Here is a 17,752-nt window from a genome sequence, read left to right as displayed (position 1 = left end):
AGAGGATCTGGTTCGAGCCCATCTTAAGAACCTGAACGTACACAAGTCCATGGACCCTGATGAAATCCATCCGCGGGTCCTGAAGGAGCTGGTGAATGAAGTTGCTAAGCCACTGGCCATCGTATTTGAAAAATCGTGGCAGTCAGGTGAAGTTCCCGACGACCGGAAAAAGGGAAATATAACCCCCATTGTCAAGAAGGGGAAAATGGATGACCCGGGGAACTACAGACCAGTCAGTCTCACCTCTGTGCCTGGCAAAATCTTGGAGCAGATTCTCCTGGAAGGCATGCTAAGGCACATGAAAAACAACAAGATGCTTGGTGACAGCCAGCATGGCTTCACTAAGGGGAAATCCTGCCTGACCAATTTAGTGGCCTTCTATGATGGGGCTACAAAACTGATGGACAGGGGTAGAGCAGTCGACGTCATCTTCCTGGACTTGTGCAAAGCCTTTGACACTGTCCCACATGACATCCTTGTCTCTAAATTGGAGAGACATCAATTTGATGGGTGGACCACTCGGTGGATAAAAAACTGGCTGGATGGCCGCACGCAAAGAGTTGTGGTCAATGGCTCCATGTCCAGCTGGAGACCGGTAACGAGTGGTGTCCCTCAGGGATCGGTGTTGGGACCAGTCTTGTTCAACATCTTTGTTGGTAACATGGACAGTGGGATTGAGTGCGCCCTCAGCAAGTTTGCCGATGACACCAAGCTGTGTGGTTCGGTTGATACGCCGGAGGGAAGGGATGCCATCCAGAGGGACCTTGACATGCTTGCAAGGTGGCTGATGCCAACCTGATGAAGTTTAACCATGCCAAGTGCAAGGTCCTACACCTGGGTTGGAGCAATTCCAGGCACAGCTACAGGTTGGACAGAGAAGAGATTCAGAGCAGCCCTGAGGAGAAGGACTTGGAGGTGTTGGTCGATGACAAAATGAACATGATCCGGCTTCAGTGTGCGCTCGCAGTCCAGGAAGCCAACCGCATCCTGGGCTGCATCAAGAGGAGTGTGACCAGCAGGTCGAAGGAGGTGATCCTGCCCCTCTGCTCTGCACCATGAGTGCCCTGCCTGATGCAGGCTATAGAGTGAGTCTAACAAAATGTGCCACCATCAGAGAATCCATTTATGCACAAAAGCCAAAGCAAGCTCTCTGCCACATGATAAATCACAGTAAAGTGGTTCTGTCTTTGTACAATTGCTGCTCACTTCACTTTGCATTGGCTGCATAACCTTTTCACTGCGTATGATTAACTCTCGTTGTTATCTCTCTTTTTGGTCTTTTTTCTAACCATCGTCTGCACTTTCATAGCTTAACAGCTTTTGAAACTGTTACAAGTTTAACTGTTCCTTGAGTTTGGCAGCATTTGTTGTACTTGTCTAAAATGAAAAATGCTTTCAGCTTATGAGTGCACATAACTATAATTTATGTGGTGCCTGCTTGCCTCGACAGGATAATGTAATTTTAGTATTACTGTGCCAAATCAAAACCTGGCATAAGATTCATGCAATTGTGTTGAACTCTCTGCTTTCCACCTGGTTCTGCTGTCTCTGAAAAGGAGGGTTTAGGTGGGTAGATGTTAGAATGATGTTAGTGTTTGGTACTTGTCAAACATGTTGGTGTGTGCTGTCAAATGAATACAAGGTGATCTCATTCTTCATTTTAAAAAATAGCTTGGTTTTAATCCTCAGTTTCAAGGAAATGCTCAGACATAGAGACCTCAGTACTGACCTCAGCCACTCCCTATGCTAAGTAGGGAGGAATTGCTAAAAATCTCTTTGCATTTGGTGTGCTCCAGTTTAGGAAAGAGACCAAAGCAGCCCCTGGAGTCTGGCCTGAGTTTCACCTGCGTGCGAATCCTTTTCATGTCACTGCACATAACTGGCCCCAGGAGGGATCTGAAGGCTCAGAGAGAAGCTGTTGCCTCATCCAGGCTCTGCAGCTCGGCTGCCCTCTGAAGGAGCCTAAATTCAATGAGACTATGTGGCCTTTTTCTCAGGGAGGCACAATAATAATTGCATAGACCATTAGTTATTAATTAATGGTTCTATAGCTTGTTCTGCCCTTCTCCTGGGGTGCGTGCCGTGTCCCTGGTGGTGGCTGAAGCCCGGCTCTGCCGGCAGGCAGCTTCCCACCACTGTGACGACACCTCAAGGTGGGATGTGGCAGGTGTTTTTCCTTGGGAGGCTCTGGATTCCCCAAAGCTGGGCAGTGCTTTGGAGATGCTGTGGTTCCTTAAGGTGAGCAAGCTAATGAGAAGTGAACTAAGAGTGATTGCTTGCATAGTGCCTAGGTTTGATGAGACTTTTCCTTTTGATTCTCAGGAGCTTCATGCTGGGAGGTGGTTACTTGTTTAGTTGGTTTTAATTCTCAGGAAGAATGATACGACGCTTCCTATCCTACTTGGTTAATAATCTGACTTGAGTTGTATTAATGATTTTAATTACATTGAGTATGACAGTGCAATGGCATGACGTGATCAAGTTGTTGAGCAGAGGATCAGCTATCCTCAATAAAAAACAGGGTGGAAGACCAGCTGAGATAAACCTAAGCACTTTCGTTGTCATGTCTTTGATTTGCTTGTGGCAGGCAACCAAAGTTATTCCTCAGCTGATCAGGACTCAGATCCTGTAGCCCAGCAGCTTTGTTACACACGGTGTATTAGAGTTCAAATTCTTTGGAAGCACTTGTGTGATCAAGTAGGCAGCAAACTGGAGGGAAGTAATGGAGAATTAAACTGTCCGCAACCCGTACATCATGGGAGCAGCTGGGAAAGCAATCACTCAGAAGACTTCATCTGAAAAACACATGAATCTTAATGGTGTGTAGGGTGTAACCTTTGAAGAACAACTGTCTAATCCAGTTCCACACAGCAATTTGATTCAAATGAGCTAATAAAAGCAGTGGGGCAGTCTGTCCTGGCACAGTGACATCCTTGTGAGAAGCAGGGCTGTGCAGCTGTGCAAACATGTCCCATTGATGCAGAAACCACTGCTCCAATGGCCAGTAGCTGTGGCACACTGCTCACCAGCCTTTGTCCCACAGCCCAGCTCCCTTGAGCTTGGTTCGTGCTGCCTGCAGCCAGGCTGCCTCCTGCACGTTTGCTGCATGTGGCTATGTCCTTGCTCCCACATTGTGGCTGGGTTCCTCTCAGCCAGGCTGGTGGGTGCTGCAGAGCCCCAGACACTGAGCAGCCTCATGCCCATGGGCACACAGGGTGCTGCACAACTTGTGCAACCACCTTGATGTATAAACTACCCTGCAATTCCCAGGCTTTCTCAGGGATAAAGCAGAAAGTTGCAGGCTTATACAGCTTCCCCAAGGATCAGATTGCTTTGTAAAATTATCTGAAGTGCTCTTTTCCTCCCCAGATACTGAGTATTGGTTCTGTGCCAGAGATGATGTAAAACTCCTAATGGATGGCGTTTTCTATAATGTTCAATAAGTGGTATGTTTTTGGAGCCTGTATGAAATGCTGAAAAGCTTCCAGTTCTGTAAGCAGACAGCTCCAAGAAAGAAATAATGGCTTAAAACCTGGTTCAGGGACTTATCTATCGGCACCACTGATGTGACTGGTATTGAATTAGTGTTAGCTTTTCATTCTGCAGGTTAATGTCATGTATTCAGGCAGGACTGTTCCATTCGGCATCCATCACTGTCACTGTCTTTGCATCTCTGGAAAAAGCTGTTTGCACTTCACTGTGATTTTGGAAGTCAGGTCACACCCCAGTTGACAACTGACCTGTAGCAGATGGATTAGAGTGGTTGTACATTGTTAACAGTAATTACATGTAATTAAGGTGCCTTCCTGGGACAGCCAGACCCTGACATTACAGAAGATGATTCGCAGCCTTGATCTTAGTGTGGAGGAGTCAGTGAGGCTGCTGCAGTGATGAACCAGCCACATGTGTGGGGCTGGGGCCTGGGGGAGAGGGGGACACCACCACAGCACACACGTGCTGTAGAAAGTTGCTGTTTGCCCTCTGTGTTTCATCATGGTAATAGGTTGCATAGGGGAGGCATTGACCTCAGGTGCACTAGGATCCTCAGTTAATCAGGAGCTGTAGTAATTAATGGTTTCCCCTAAATCCCTGCCTCCGGGCATGGTGGTGAATAATGATATGAAAGGTCAGTTTATATTTGCCATTTCTTTAAGGAAAGGCTGTTTCTATCCTTTTGGTGGCATGGAAAAGAACTTTAAATAGTTCCAAATGTACCCAAAAAGAGCAAAAACCAGAAAGTGAACCACTGGTGTTTGCTCTCTTGCAGGCTAATGTAACTGCAGATGTTCTCATCCAGTGGAGAAACATCTACTCTTTTTTTGTATCTTGCAAACAGCTTCACCTCTCTGTTATCTTTCCTGATGTGGGGTACCTTGCTGCAGTGCAGCCTTTATTTAGGAGACCTTCTCAGAACCAAAGAGAAATCCAGGTTCAGAATGTGATTTGGACTGCAAGACGGCAGCAAACTCACTGATATTTCAAAGAACCTCTGTATGAAAGATTTATTGTTTGCTTGTTTTTAAAGGCATGCCAGGATATGTTCCCAACAGGAGAAGCTGTATTGTTTCCTCTTACAACATAGCACATTTTTAGGGCTGGTTAGCAGCAAACGTATTTCTGAGGGCTTCCTGCTGATGAGAAGGGAGCACCCAGAGGGCAGGGGTGGGACAGCGTGCAGAAGGGATATCAGGCAGTGTCACCTAACTGTCTGCATATTTCTATCTGGAAATGAAACCTTTGCTAACTGTGTCTCGTGAAGAAGTCACCTTATATTTTGTGTTGTCTTCTGCCGTAAGCTGGGTTGCTGCATGTCTTTGGAGCCAGGGAACAGATTTCTGAGGATGTTTTGGGCCATAGGCACCACATGTCTAGCCTGAACACTCAGTTCAGCACGTCAAACCTCGGAGTGACAGTGGTGATAACAGCATCTGCATAGCCTTTACTTCTCTCTAATGGTTTCACTCTGTTGTAGCACTGCCCTCAACCTAAACACATAGGTCCACAAACAGATGTATTACAACTGGAGCAGTATATACCAGTATACAATCAGTGCTGTTTCATCTCATCCACATCTAACCTCTCACCTGTTCCCTCTACTAACAGCGATCAATACCTGTTTTGACCTATGGTTGGAGGTCTCAGGCTTGTTTTCCAGAAAGACTTTCCTTGTGCCCACCAAGTTTTCCCATGGTTACTTGGTGTACACTTTGCCAGACTGTCACTGGTAGCTGGGATTAATGTGGCCCTAAGAAAACTATTGGCTTTGCTGTATGCAGTTAGTAATGCCTTCACCATGCCTTGGGATTTGTAAGCTTCTCAGAAAGTTCTCTGAAACATGAGACATTTTCTCTCTTAAAACTGTTATCACATTAAAACCCCCAAAATAATCTTGCAATGCTGAGCAAGATAGTATCAAAAGTCTTTCAGAGTTCCCACTGCCAACCATGGATTTATACCTTACAGTGGAAAGGACACAGAGCCTCAGTTTTTGATTAAAACAGCTCAGCTTTTCATCAGTAAAAACTGAGGTCCACAGTGCCAAATAAAATAAGGGCAGGTTCTTAGCTGGTTTAAACTGGATGAGCTCCATGTAGCTTCAGTTGACCTGAAGCTGGATTTTGGCTGTTACACGACTTTGCTTCTCTAACATACAAAATACAGCAGGCTTGCAAGGGATGGGTCTAAGGAGACTTACTGCTATTCTGCCCTTGTTCAGTCCTAGATTCACATTTCCTACAGATATGAGTAGGATCCTGCTCATACACAGATTTCTCATGTATTTTATGCTTTGGAGTTTGCGTTTGTTTATGGTTTGCTGGCATTTGCAGTAATGGACAGGGGATTCTGTATTGTGGCATGTTGTAAACTAACATTTTAACACCCAGTAAAGAAAACTGAGAGGCACTTTGTTCTCAGTATGGTATTTTTGTGACAAGACAGTGGGAGTAAACATCGTGTTCTTTCCTTGGTGCTCCCAGTAATTTTAGCACTGCAGTTATGTAGCTGGGGAGGAGAGTTACAGAGACTTGTTGGAGTAGCATAACTTTGAATGAAAACCCCCAGTGAAAGAGTTACTGGTTTTGTCACGCTTCTACATTTAGGTTTCTCTAACACTGAGCCCAATCCTGAAGAAGCCCCAAGAGCATTAATCACACTGCTATATACTTCTCAGCTATCTTTTGGCAGCCTTTTGAAAGTCACAGTTAAAAATACAGAACTCACTAGGATTTGCGTTAAGAAAAAGGATAGCATAGAGAGAAAAAGACTGGGCACAATGAGCTGTGTTATGGCTGTACTTACTGAGGTCCTGGTGAGATAACAAAAGGATTGTTTAGCCGAGTTAAAGGTGCATTTGATCTAAGGAATCATCCATTGTACTCTGAAGAGTTGTAAAGGTTTTGAGGAACTTTTCTTCCTTACTGGAATATGAATGAACAAAGTGGTGGGTTGACCCTGGCTGGACATCAGGCACCTTCCAAGCCACTTTATCACTCTCCTCCTCAGCAGGACTGGGAGGAAGAAAATAAGGTGGTAAAACCTTAGGGGTCAAAATAAAGGCAATTTAGTGATGCCATGCATGGAAGCAAAGGAAAGCAAAAGATTTTACTCTCTAGTTCCCATCAGCAGGCGATGTCCGACTGCTTCCCGGGAAGCAGGGCTGCAGTACGCGTAGCAGTTGCCCAGGAAGACAAATGTTGTAATAACAAATGCCCTCCCCTCCTCTTTTCTCTCAGCTTTATTGCTGAGCAGACAGCACATGGTCTGGAATATTCCCTTGGTCTGTCCCACAGAGCCAGAGACACTGGTCCAGTGCAGGGTCCAGGTCGCCTTTCCCGGGCACAGGTTTATGCACTTGGGCTGCTCAATCAGCAGTTCATTTAATGGTACAGACCATAACAGCTTAAATAGAGATCAGGAAGTGAATCCAATTTTTCCCCACCTCTGCCTTCTATTTTAGTGTTTTACGTGACTTCTGCCAGTTGTCCTCATGAAGGCATTAAAAGACTTGAAGTTGAGACAAGCATAGGAGTAGCTGGCTGATTTCACAGACTGTTGTAAAATTGTCCCCGTGTGACTGTATTTACTGTCTTCCAAGTCACATTTTTCTCTATCTGGCCAGAAAATAAACCTTTACTAAGCTGTTATTCCTTCCTCCATGTGATGCAGAAGCATTGACTTTCCAGCATGCAGAAATTCAAACTTATAGTGACACTGTATGTCTATGACTTCTGTTTGGACACTGTATGTCTATCACTTCTGAAGTTTACTGCATGCTGTTGGGTTGCTATTTTACACCTGTTATTAGGCACAGGTTATAATGGCCTGTGTTTAGGTACCTGGATAAAGATGAGAAACACAGGCTGTAAATCCAAGTAATATTGTACCTGTTGAATCCTCATATCAAAATGCTTGCTGCAGTTGTAGCTTCTAGGTTGCACTGATTAATTTGGTGCTGAAACCCCGCAATGGATTCTGAGCATCCCAGCCAAGTTACAGCAATAACACTCTTAGTGATCTCAATGGGCTTTAGTGTTATTGCCATTGATTGGAGCTGAGATACAGAAAAGTGAAGTAATTTCTATGGCTGTACATGAAGTTAATGGTAGTGTCAAGGCTCTGGCTATTTGTCTTCAAAGCCAGGGCTCCATTTTATAGCCTAAAGGCACTATTGAAAAGATTAAAGCTGAAGGCCATTGGCAGAGCTGTCTCTGTTTCTTCAGGTCTCAGTTTAGCCAAGCTGGAGGAAATGCACATTTGCCACTACACTTAAATCAGCTGAGATCCTTAGAGTGGTTCTAGTTTACTGCAGCTGGAAATCAGCACTTACAGGGGGAAAGCAAATACTCCAATGCAAATATTCCCATGTCCTGAAATCTTAATGTTTCTCTTTTCAAAGAAACACTTTATCTCATTGTACAGAGGCTCAGGCTTGCAGAGGCACATGAGGATCACACAGAAGCACAAGTCTTTGGGCAGACCAGTGGGGTTTGTCCCTAGGCTGGAACTCATAAACAGGTCAGTGATGCTGCTGGGGACAAGCTGGGCTTTGGGGTAAGGTGCTTTGCTTTGTGGCCTCCATCTCCCCACTTCTAAAGTAGGGACAGCATAAAAGGGGGTATGTGTAGCAGGCAAACACTTAGCTAATTCTCAGTGCACATGTGTGTGACTAGTCTTACTTCAGCCTTCTGTGTTGTAGAAGATGAAAACTGTGAGAGCTGCCATATCCTGATTTCTCCTCTCTTCCTGTACCTTATGTCTCTCTTCTTTGTGGCTGTGCCTTGATGTGAGGAGATGGAGACCAGTAGGGCATGAGGGGAATGAAGGGCAGTGGCAGGAGTCCAGATTGTGCTGAGGAGGTGAACAGCAGGGATGTAGGAATCCCAATGAGCTGGAATTGCTGGGAATGTACCTTCACATCCTAACTTGGAGCTTAATTTTTGCTGGCTCAGGTTTGAACAGGGGCTTGACTTGGTTTGCTCTTGTTATCTGCCCGCGTTGAAGACTGCATACCCCTGAGCCCCGGGTTTCCCCCTCCGGTACCCCTCAGGCATGGGCCGAGGTCAGAGGGGTTTCAGAAGCTCTGCGCGGTCCAGCCGTGGGCTGCTCCGTGCCATAGTGCTGGGGCTCCGGGCGCAGCACTGCTGCCTATACCTGCTCTGCTGACACCTCCCCTCGGGGCGTCCACCTTCGGGGCGGGTCGTGTCCTGGCTGTGCTAAGGGTGGGACTGGTTATCCCGTCTTCACAAGCCAAGGTAGGAAATAAGTAAAGCCCATAGTCGGGAAGGGTGAGAGGATCCCGGACCCCAACCAGCTTCCGAGACCCCGCTCCCGGCGCCCGGTGCTCCGGGCCGCGTTTTCCGCGGTGCTGCTACCCGGGACAGGCACAGCCCCGCCCCCGAGGGGATGGCCCCGCCCGGTGGCATGGTCCCGCCCCGCCCGGCTGCCGCACGCCGCCGAGGGCAGGTAAGGGTTGGGGGTGGCTGGCCCGGTCCCGGTGTTCGCGGGGGGCGGGAGCGCAGCCTCGAGCTGAGCCCGGCAGAGGCGGGCGCTCTGAGCGCCCCGAGTCCGTGCGCGGCCGCTCGGCGTGTCCCGGGCTCGGCCGCGGGACGGGCTCCCTGGTGCCGGTGCTGCCCAGGCAGACTTCTTGCTGCCCAGACAGGGAACGCTGCCGAGGTACCGCTCCTCTCGCTCCCTCCCGCCGCGCTCCGTCGGCGTGGGGAGCCACAGCGCTGGTGGGAAGCAGACAGCCGCTGGAGTCGGTCGTGCCCCGGGCAGCCGGGGTTCGTGGGACTGGTCCCGGTGGCGGACAGGGCGCCGCCGGTGTGGGACCGGCACGGTCCAGCGCCAGGCACGCTGCGTCCTTGCTTTCGTGGGCACCGCCGCGGCGGCGGGAGCGGTAGGTGTGAGGGCCGGCACGGGAGCGGCCGCCAGCACATGGGGCTGGCTCGACGCTTGCTGGGAGCGCTGAGCGTGGTCTGGCAGCCGCGCTCCCTGAGAGGTTTCTGTGCTCTCTGCTGCCCTTCGGGGCAGGGCTCAGCTCCGCTTCCGTGTCCCTGTGCCGCCCCTATCGGCTTGGGCCATCACGCGCATCAACGTGGTCGGGACTTTGGGCTATTACTGAATAAAAGCGTATTTTATCTTGCTTTGGTGAACTGTGTTATCAAGGCCTTTTGCAGTTACTCATAGAGTGGTTTTGTGGCCTCTATTAAAAATAAGTTCGTGAGGCAGCTGCTGTTTTCAGAGGAGAGGGATTGGGCCAAAGATGCAGCTGTGTTGCAAAGAAAACCTGACGTGAAAAGCTGGGAAAAAGAGGAAAACCGTACAAAAGAAGAGGTGCTTCTGATGCTTTATCGCTTACATTTCATTATTGCTTCCTCACTTTGTATTGTAAGTTACTTGTGAAAACATGGAATGTGAAGTGTCACTTCCCTATGATTTTTCCTGTTTCCATAGTTGTGCCCCCCCCCCCCCCCCCCCCCCCCCAATCCTGGTTTTACTTACTTCCTTATTCGTGCTTCACTCTTGTAAATAGTTGGCATGGCAACAAGTGCAGCATTTGTTAATTTCAGCTCCCTTTGCAGCCAGCTCTCAGGTGTGATGGATGCTGTTGTATAAGCTATGGAAACCTGTGGCCACTGCTGTTTGGTTTATTATGGCTTTCCTGGATTTATTTGGCAGTGAATATAACATTCTGTGCCCCTGCATCTCTGCCCCCAGGGCAGACCAAGGTTTGGTTGGGACAGTGCAGATCTATTGTCCTACCACTGTGAAACATCTGTGCAGGTGTCAGCAGGCGAGGATCAGTTGGTATGAGGTCTGAACATGCCTCCTTTACCCTCCCCTCCTCTCTCCTCCTCTGTTCCCCCTTTGGCATAATATCTGAGAAGTTCCATGTGGGAACCAAGTTTCTGCTCCTCTGCACAATTCTGTAATTGAAGCACAAACTCATTTTTCCCTCATGAACTCATAAATCACATTGCTTTAATGGGCCTCCATCGCTGGGAAAGAGGCAGCCCTTGCCATGGTACAGCAGAGCATGGACAAAATGTTCATTGTACAGCAGGCTCGCTTTGATTGCACTTAAATCAATAGTGTTATCTGCGCTTCAGAGTTGTAGGAGGGAGAAAGAACAATAGTAAGTGTTTGCAACAGAGCTGAAAGGAGTACATGCTGTCTTGGGCTGTCAACAGGCAGCAAAAGTCTGACAGAAATAAGGGCCTGCTAGTGACTCTTGACTCAAAATAAAGTTACCTTTTGCAAGTTAAACCTAATGGTATAGTTCATGTTGGAGGGGAGAACCAGGCAGGATTGGGACAGCAGTTCAGCAAAGCTCCCCCACAGGGGGTGTTGTATGCTGCCAGCAGCTGCTCTGGGTTTCTGCTTGAATAAGCTTGCAGCACTTCAGCAGGTTCAGCACAGGCTGTTGCCTTCTCACAGGCATGTACCTTGCTGGGCTGAATGCAGGACCGCAAAGCAGAGCAGTCAGTAGTTACAGTAGTGCAGAATTACAGTTGTCACGCACATATAAAAGCTCCAAATCTTACTCAGCTTGAGCACCTAGAAAAAAACCTCTACCTTGTTCAACAATACAGGTGAGTCTGTTATTCTTATCCAAGGAGTCTGTCTTCCCCATCTCCCTGCAGGATTTGTTAAGTATTCTTGGAGCTGCACAGATGGAAGGAGCACCTTGTCTGTGTAAGGCACTGGTACCAGATGAGCATCTGAAAGGGATTTTATTTTTAGTGATGTGATTAAGTTGGTGCAGCCTGTGTTTGGATTTCTCACTTGGGTTTTAGGTCAACTTTATCCTGACCTAAACTAAATGAAAGGGATAGACACTGGAAGCAAGGCCTGTGAGAGCAGGTGAAATGGCAGCTTCAGGGGTTACTCTCCTTGGAATTTCCTTTCATTGTCACTGGGTGACAAAATAACCCAGCTTTATACGAACTGGTAGTGTACTGCATTCTGTACTCGAGTGAGGCGCAGCAGAGGCCTCAGTGTATGCTTGGAGATTAGAAGACAAGAAGATGGGGATCCCAAATCAGGCACGGACTTGAGCTTCATTTTAATCCCCTTTTATAATGTGGGAGCTGACTCCATACTCTGGATGTAACTGCTCTGTCTTTTGGCATCACAAACTGGAAGCTACAGATCAGGTGATTACTTCTTAGAATGTTGTTTCCAAAACTTTCCTTTTCCCAGATGCTGGAGGGAATGATACCTTCCAAATACGCTTCATATTAAGCAATGATGAGATGCACCCTGCTGTTTTGCATTTACCTTCATTCCATTTTTGAGTTATTCCAGAATCATCCAGGCATGGCTGAGGCTTAGAAAGAATCACTGACCAGAAGGAAGGATCCCACAGTGTGCAGTGTTTCCTAAACAAGCAGCACTGGTTTCCTGTGGGGTTTAGCACCATGGTCTGCTTCGTGCCATTGAGCTCAGCAGGCAGAGGAGTACACAGGAATTAGGCCCCGCGTATTTTTTACTTCTGAGCTCCTCCGCATTACAAAATGAGCAGTTTTGGTGGGGTTTTTTGCTGTTTTGGCTTTGTGGGCTGTTTTTTTTTTCCCCCAGTAAAATGGCTTCTGGTTGTGAGGGTTCCTAACCAGTTCCAGATGGGCAGGCAGGTGTTGCAAGCTCAGTATTACTGGGGCAGAACAAGCAGGGTCAGGAGCAATTTACAACATGTCACCACTGGGGACAAACAGGGAGGAATTGCTTTTGGAAAGAAGCAGACTTGAGGCCAGCAAATATTTTTCAGGGTCAAAACCAAAAGCCAGAAGTGCTCACGGGTGGCTGCTATTTTCTTCACCTTTTAGTCCTGCAGTTTCTTTGTTTGATCTTGGTCAAAACTTGTCTTCCATCTCCCTTTTTCCTATTGACAATATCTGGGTTGTGAGGATGAGTGAGTGACCACTGGGGACAGGGAGATGATGAGTCTAAATAAGTAACCTTCACCTGCACTGGTCTAGCTTTAAGCTGCTAATTTCTCACTTTCAGCTACCATATATTGTTGCCTTTTCAGGTACAACCACTGGAAAGATGCTTTTAGGAGTAACCTTCATACCATGTGGCATCTAAAACTGCTAGCAGAACAACTGGGTTCTTTAAAGCTGCTTTAATGTGAGTTTTCTCCCTTGGCTGAGCAAGAAGCTTGGACACCAAGATACTTCTCTGATGGAAATGTTAGTGCAGCAGAAATGCAGCACAACTGGTATGAGGAGCGATCAACTGGCTCACAGCTGAGCCATGGGGATGAAGCTTGTTGTGAGCTAATAACCAGGGAGCTGCAAATTCTTTTAAAACTCAGTTTTCTTGAGGATGTAAGTGCAGATTTAACCAAACCTCAGCACAATCCTCTGCCTCCCACCCCAAAGCCAAGTGCACTTAGTGGTGGTGTGGGAGAGCTTCCCTCTGCTCTCTGCCTGTGTTGGGGCTGGCAGGGTGACAGACAATGAGGTCTCTGGAACACTGGCATCCTCTCTTACAGCTGGGACACAGCCACCCTTGTTCAATGGGATATTAGAGGGTTTCTCGGTGTCACTGGCCGCTGTGCTTGTTTATTTGTGTTCTCGCAATCTGCAGAATTACAATGAGCTACATCCTGCAAGATCTGCAAATAGTCCTCACCTACGAAATAAACAGAAGGCTCAAATACTTAAACTGATAATCCAGTGCTTTAGTTTATTGGCCTGAACGAGTCTGAGTCACACTTCTCTTCTGATGATTTTCTTTTTGGTGATAATGGCTCTAGGAAATCATGGTTAGGACTAGGAGGCTCAGTCTTTTGTTTACCCTAGGGAGTAACCCTAGGATGGTTCATTAAATTAAAAATGGATAAAAGGAAGTAAATTGTATGTAATGCAAATTCCGCCCATGCACTTCCATGCTAGAAGGAAATGAGTACAGTTCAGTGTAGGTAATTACTCGTGAGAGTTACATTGCATAAATGCATAAGGGAAAAAAATTCTTATGCATCCTTTTCTTATAAAAGGAAGCTGAAGCCTTGACACAACCTTCTTTAATGCTGTGGGTCTCATACTTTCTTTGGAAGCAGTGATATTGCTGAGGCTGAGTGCAAATAAGCAGAGTTCACTCTATTCTAATGTGGTCAGCAGAGCGTTTCCTCAGTTACGCATTCCCCACATGCTCTGAATAGGGGAGTTTACTCAGGTTCTTTAGGCATAGCATTGTATTGTTATTCTGAAATATCTTCTACTGGTGGCTGTCAGGGGTTGGGCTAGAGACCTTCTTGCTCTGATGAATTCCTGCAATTCCTATGTACCTAAGAACATCTCAGGGCCATTCTTGATCAATGGACGTCCTTCACTAAAGCTGCCCGGGGGGAGGAGGAGGAAACAGATTTTAATGAAATAGCCGAGATTCTCTATCGTGCTGAACATTATTGGAAAGTATAATGTGAGACAGTGATTGAACCTGAGAGAAACTACCCGAGGCTGTGCTTCCAATGAACTGAGGAGATTGTATTGTTCTGGGATGCACATGGGAGTGAAGAACCAGTACTGGGGTCAGAGCTGCTGTCTTCCCTCAGGACCTGCCAGAGCTGCCTTTAGTGGTGGTTTTCAGTTGACACCAGCTACCAATGTAGCATTGGTGCATCATCACCATCAGTGATGGTGATAACACCATTGTTGTGTGTGAGGTGGAAACGGTACATCGTGTCCTGTACAGCCCTCACTGAATAGAGAAAAATCTGTATGAAGTCTGTGATTAGTTGAGCTTGAGTAATTTTGGCATTTGGAGATTGGTGAGACCAAATGAGCCAGGTATTTGACCCTAACGTTCCCTGTGTGATGGTGACAGATTTGTGTGATGGCATTTATACATTAACTGCCCTGGAAGACCACAATTGCCTGCTTTGTTTGATGTTATTCGTTATCAGCTGTCTCTCATCTGAAGGCCATTTCTGTATGACCTAGTTGGTTAGGATTTTTTGGGGGGTAGAAACAGACAACTTCTTTTCTCTCCTTTTAGTGGGACAAGTCAGACAAAATACCATTGCAGACAGTGCAGCCGCAGCATTTTTAGTGGAATAGCTTTTCAGAAAACAGGTACCTTAAATACGTTCTTTTTTCTCTTAGCTCACGGCTGCCTTTGGTCTGTGAAGGATTAGACAGTCCACAGCTACAAGTGGCATCTTGCAGATGTTGAGAAAATGATGCACCTTTGAAGAGCTGTGGAGCTTCACTTCGCAATGGCTAACCAAAACGTAGGTATTTTATATATTTACTATATCACAGTGAGAGGGAGAAAGAGGGTTAGTGGTGTGATTGCAATCACAGGCAGAATATACCTGTGTAGGTGCTGCTCAGCTGTGTGCCTTTTCAGTGGAACAGCCCTTGGCTACCTGGGTAGCACCTGAAATTCAGCGTGAAGATTACACAATGACTGCACTTGCTGTTATCCAGCCATTTGGTACTTTAAAAGCAATGTTTGTAGGCTTGTGCAATACCATTTCTACCTGTATTACTGCACCTTGAGGGCTTTCTGTGCGTAGAAGGGAGCACTTACATCAGTCGAGCTGGCTCAGGTCTAAGTGAGACTCAGACATCTGAGTCCCTTCTGCCATGGCAGCCCCGTTGGCTTGTGGCTTCCCAGCACAGGACTGCCGTTTCTCCCAGTGACTGCAACTCATGCAGGCTGCAGCCGTAGGCAAGCTTCTGCACTGGGTGGAAACTGGAATTGCACTGCTCCCTTTCCACAGCATCAGACTCGGGGCAGGGAGATGCGGTCCAGCTCCCATGGGTAGGAGGTTTTTACACTGGTTTTCAGCTCATTCCTCACACAGAGAGGTGGTCTGGGTTTTATTTCCTCTCGGCTGATAAAGGACATTAATGAAACGTCATAGTATTATGCCTGTGAGCATTATAATAGCTGTCAGTGTTTTGCATGTAAAATAGTGATGGCAATACCTCTACATATTCCATGGTACTGACAGCAGAAAAGATCAGATGGAGGGAAGAGTAGAGCTGGATTCTCCAGCATGAGACAGGGACAGGGACAAGGCTGATCGTGGACTCTCTATAGGTACGGCAGTGTTGGCACCAAGTCTTTCTGGTGCTGTTAATTACGGTATGTATTAGGAACTGCAGTATGATTGTGGGTGCCAGGACCACATCCATCGTTCTTAATACAATGCTACTCTTGGTTTTGACTTGCCCTAGAAGAACTGCCTTGACTAACAAGGGTATTGGGAAGTGTCCACACATTGTAAAGCAAAAGGAGGTCATTTCCTTACATTGTGACAGGATATGTGATAAAGAGGTATGGACAGAGGCAAGCAGCCTTTCCAGCCTGCTGCTATTTTAATTTGGCTATGAATAGCCTTGTGAGGTCAGTATTATCTGTTCTGGCTTTTTTTGTTTTAGGTAGGGATGTTTTCATATCTTTATTACATGGACCTATGTGCAGCTCCAGGTCTCAAAGGGTGAAGTGGGTCTGGATGGACCTAGGCTGACCTAGGGGATAAAATTGGGGTGTTAAATACTGTCATCATTTATGGGTCCTGACTGCCAAATTGGGAGGTAAAAGTTCCTAAACTCATCCTCTTCCTTTGCACACAGTGCAGTGTCTGGTCAGTGAAATCTGCTTGGCCTGTGGTGTATGTTATTAATCTGTGCACATTCCGGTCCTGAGGAAGACATGCAGCTTGGCGAGGAAACGTGTGCTGAGGAATCAGAACCAAGGCTGGAGTGCCCTGCAGGTGGTCTGTAGATAATTGTGTGTGTAGGCAGCTGACAGCAAGAACACTGAGCTGGTCCTGTGCATCTGAGCAGTCTGTACCCTGGTTAGGTATGAAGAGCTTTAACATAGCTCTGTTTTGAGCTGGAGATGAGTTAGACCTCCCAGAAATAAAGCAAAAATGCAGTACAAAGAAGGAGCTTTTTACCTGGGGCTCTAAGTGAGAGGAGGCAGGACATTGGCACAGGTAATTCAGTTGGTTGTGATTACATGTGTGGGGAACGAGGAAGTGAGCATTGTCCAGGCTGCAGGCTGTCCAAATGTGCGTTCGTTCGGTGTGCCCAGTGCAGGTGTGCTCCCTGCAAGAGGATGTTGCACTCGGCAGGAGGAAGGTTGGTGTTTATTTGACCCTTCACTTTCAGGTGCTGGAAACTGGGTTGGTGCTAGGGAATGCATGTCACACTGCTGCTTAATGCTTTGCTAAAGGGGGAAAGGAGGAGTTTTGGACAGGTCATGAATTTTCATGTCTTGATTGGCTTAAACAGGAGTCTCCTCAGGGCCACGCTCAGCACTTGGCCTTTCCCTGTCTGTCAGCTCCAAAACATACAGGACTGCTGTTGTTCCCAAGTCACACTGCTCTATGCTGGTGCACAGTGCAAGCAGGTGACAAAGGGAAGGTTTATTAATCCATTAGTATCCTTCTTACCTTTCTGCAGGTGATCAGAGCAATCCTCTCTCCAAGGGGCTGGCAGAGCTGTTAGCTGTGCCCCACATGAAGGCTGACATTCCCTGTCTCCCTTCTGGCTGCAGAGCTGCAGCTGGGCACTGCTCACGCTGCCTCTCCTGGCACTGCAGAACCAGTCTCACAGGTGAAGATTGGGGTTGCAGCTGTAGGGAAAAGCCCTTTTGCACCAAAACACTGCTGAGCAGTTCTGTAGTAAGCTAAATGGGGGCAGAGAAAGGCGTGAGAAATGATCAAAGCTGAGTAACACCTGGGATGAGCAAACAGCAAGCTTCTTTTCTCTGGAAGAGAAACCGTGGCTGTGAAACAGGTCTGCAAAATGAACAACATGAAGTAGGTGAGTGCAGAGTAATTCTTACTGTTTTTTCTGATCAAATGCTTGGGGATATCAAATGAAGCAAGCAACTGGTGGATTAAAGCGTAATGAGGCTGTGGGACTTTGAGAATATTGCAAATGCTTAAAATTAATGCGAGTTTAGAAAGTAATTAGAAAAACTCTGTGAAATACAGAAACATTGCCCCTGTTTCAGGGAGTCCCTGCCCTGTACCTTGCCGGAAGCTGGAGCACAGGACAGTTCACTGTACCCTCTCCTGCAGTATGCTGTTAGCCTAGATGGAAGATAAAACTAGTGCCTTACAGGGACCCTCAGCTTAGCTGTGTATGGCCTTTCCTATATTTCTAACTGGACGCTGAAAATCTGTTGGGAGATAAAATGTGCACATTCCAGGATGCAGTTCCAATGGAACATGCTTGGGTTCTGGGTTTGACAAGCTGCACAGCAGCATAACACTGTCATGGAT

General features: G+C 47.1%; 1 protein-coding gene across 1 annotated transcript in view; it reads left to right on the top strand.

Moving 5' to 3' along the window:
* Positions 1–17,752, top strand: part of LOC308224774 (synaptotagmin-like protein 2) — a 73,298-nt gene that overhangs the window by 26,690 nt on the left and 28,856 nt on the right. Inside the window, exon 2 of the mRNA XM_080624980.1 lies at positions 14,610–14,737. The gene's annotated coding sequence lies outside the window, so the exon portion shown is untranslated. The remainder of the gene's footprint in view (positions 1–14,609; positions 14,738–17,752) is intronic.

The sequence above is a fragment of the Psittacula echo genome (genome assembly GCF_963264785.1).
Source record: "Psittacula echo genome assembly, chromosome: 8".
Taxonomy (NCBI): domain Eukaryota; kingdom Metazoa; phylum Chordata; class Aves; order Psittaciformes; family Psittacidae; genus Psittacula; species Psittacula echo.
The sequence above is the reverse complement of the archived record's forward strand: the minus strand, read 5'-3'. Positions and strand labels throughout refer to the sequence as shown.